This window comes from Psittacula echo (genome assembly GCF_963264785.1).
Source record: "Psittacula echo genome assembly, chromosome: 1".
In the NCBI taxonomy this organism is placed as follows: domain Eukaryota; kingdom Metazoa; phylum Chordata; class Aves; order Psittaciformes; family Psittacidae; genus Psittacula; species Psittacula echo.
The window spans coordinates 55,066,058-55,069,379 of record NC_137735.1 but is presented as its reverse complement, the minus strand read 5'-3'; positions in this window follow the sequence as shown (position 1 = coordinate 55,069,379).

Genomic DNA, 3,322 nt, shown 5'->3' with positions numbered 1-3,322 from the left:
GTTAGCTGCCTGGATTAATCAATATGGGAAACAAAATCTTTTGTAAAAGCAAAGCTGGTTTTTGTATATACTGTTGGGATTTGCCTCATTGTTTAACATCAAATAATGATGTAAAGTTCAATAGAGTAAATCTTTTGCCATTTTCAGTTACAAAGCTCAGTCTGTTGCGGGTTGACACATTGATCAGCCTGATGTATGCAGAATTAATAAGCTAACATAGTAGTGTAGCCTTAGTAGTGTGCTACACTTGGTGCTGGGAGCCCAGCGTTCAAGGATGGACTTGGGACCCAGCAGATCAGAAGTGGTGTATTGTGGAGATACTTCCTGATGCACCTGTGTTTGCTGACTGAGAACCTTTTTCTTCACCTTGTACACTTGACAGCTGAAAGATCTTAATGTGGGAGTAATGATGAGGCAAAAAAATATAAAATAAAGTACTGTTTTGATGTGGGAATTGTCATGAGGCTGTGTTGAAGTGACTTTACTATGTGGGATGTTCGTTACCATTGAAAAGGACTTGTTCAGCCATGCTGCCATTTACATTGATGACTATTTTAATGCAACAGACACTTTCTTCATGTCAGGTGACTAAACGTGAATAAAGACTCATTGCTGTTGGATTTTTGTTCTACAAGAAACATTGTCTTGTGCCATTAGTTTATCTTTGCAGCAGCAAGGGCATTATTAAACATCTGGCTCTCCTCTTTCCTGCCCTCTTTCTTCATATTTTCCCTTGTTTGTTATTTTTTGTCTCCATTCTTAAGATCCATAGCTTCATTTTCTCTAGTCCTGTACTATCACTTTATTGTGCATCTGTGACTTCGCACTGGCACCACTTTTGCACTGCTTATAGTTATGTACATTCTGATTCCTTGTCCCCACATGGATGTGGAAAGCTAGATGTAAAATAAATGTTAAACCTTAATTTTTATAAAAATTTGAACATGTAGTTTGGACATGGTTTGTTCTGGTTCTAAACTATGGAAGTGAACTTATTTTAAAGTCTAGTTGGCTTGAAATTTAGAAACCTGGGCTCTCTTTTAACAGTGCATGCCTCACTGAAATGACATTCTGAAATTTGTTGATGAAGTTGCAGTCCATGCAGTATTTCTGCTTTGCTAACCAAAGATTTTTTGCTTACAACAGTAGCATTACAACTGAGGTAAAAGTTTATATTTCTAAGCTTGCAAACATGTTGCTGTCTCCTGTTTGGCAGTTGTGTTCATTTGATGCTTATTTGTCTTGGTGTCATAACCACTGAAATCGCTTATGTGATCAACTAGAAAAATGTTTTGGGAGATATAAGGCACCAGGCTTTATAAAACTCAAGGAAGTGTGGATGAGCCAGGGTCAGGGAAGGAGAAGATAGTAGGATGTTACATGGAAGTTGGAAACCTTGTTCGGACCACTGTGTTCTTTTATGCATCCATAACAGTCCTTCTGTGATAATTTTCTGTAATCAGAAAGTATGTATTTTGATGAAAGTACAATGGATGAATTGTAGATGTTATATATGCATTGCCAGAAGTCAAACTGAGACTGAAGATCTTTGTGAAGTAGGAAATGGCAGGTGTTTTGTCCTTGAAGTAGAACCAGTAGTGTCTTTTGCAGGCTTCCTACGGAGGTTATATTTGGGCTTGCTTTTCAAGTAGGGGAGCAAGGGGAGGAGGTGGTTAACCATGAGCTAATAAGGAGATATCAAAAGAACCTTATCATATTCCAAAACAAAAAGCTTTAGTAGTGGTCACCTCAGTGAGTGATCTACATACCAAAACATACCGAAACTGCAGATAGTTTAAAAAGTGCATAGTACTTGCACTTGGAGAGGGAAAAAAGACTTTCAGTTTGAACTTATATGAAAAATGAAGAGTTTGGAAAATACTGGAGTGAGTTACCCTCACAAGCTCTGTTAAAAAGACTTATTTCAGGATGATAAATGCAATAATGGCTTCAGAATAGAGAGGCCAGCTCCATCCTTGTTCAATTCCAAGTCTTGAATTGAGCAAGGTTTTTTTAATAGCTTTTATTTGAGAGTATTTCTGGAGAACAAAGTGTCAAACCAAGGCACTTGGACTCAACAAGCATGTAACAAGGAAAGAAACTTGTACTTCAAGGCTGTTTCGGGAATAATTTTTTTTAAAGATTCTTTGCTGTGTTCAATGGGGGTTTGAATTTGCCAGCACAATTCTAGTCAGCTTATTCAAATTTCACTTGGAAAGCTTTTAGTGGTTTTAAGCACATTTTGGAGCCTTTTTAGGATGTAGTGTTGCTTAGGGTGTTTTTTTTCTTTTCCTGTCTGCTGATGCATGCAGCATCTTCTGTGTTGGTTAAAAAAAATTAGTATAAACACATCTTTGTGTGTGTGTAGAAACGTCCTACTCAGTTGCACTGTGCATGGTTTTTATATAAAGGCTATAGATGCTGACTCTCGTGAAGTCTGGCTTTAAGCAGACCACAACAGTAAGGTCTGATTGCTATGGAGGCATGGAACTACAGTCTGGCAAATGATTAAGAGAACTAGTCAGAGGTGTGCAGACGTACTGTACTGGCTCTGTTAGAGTTGATAATTGCTTATGCAAAAAGGAATCTGCATTAACATAATGGTTTAAGCATTCACGGCAAGAAATGTTCTCAATGTTTTTATAAAGTATAAGCTTTTTTATAAGATAACATTTATATTGTATTCTTTTCTGCAGCCTCTGCTCAATTGCTCTATTTATTTCAAATCCTTCACTGTTACAAAAAATAGTGTTTTACAGCATTGTCATCTGAAGCAGATACCATAGATCCATCAGATACGACTAGTGATTCTGAAGAAATCTTCAGTCTGCAAGTCCCTAATAAAATTTAAAGCTTAGCAGAAGTTAAAATTCAGCTGAAGATTTCTTGCTGTGTTTAAAGTTGTCAGAAAAATCTAAATTCAGTTTCTTTCTCTGGTTTGTGTTTTATGCAATAAAACTAGGCTAAGAACAGTCTTCATTAGAGTTAAACAAATAAGCAACAACAGAATAACATAAATGATCCAGTAAAGGATATTAAGGTATAAAGGTTATTTCAATAAATTAGACTCTGCTAATTCCTTCAAGCTTCAAAACCAAAACCCTGCCACTCAGGAATAATTTGCTTTATGCTGTTCAGTTCTTGGTATCATTGAAAGAATGCTATTTTACCCCTGTGCCTTCCACATAAATATACAATAAGCATAAATTGGCAAACAGTTGGATTTGAATCTCTGTAGGCAGTTGTTGCATAGATACGCAAAGGTAGTTGGAATGATGGCTGAAATATTACATGTTGGCAACAGTGCAGGACCAGTGCAGAG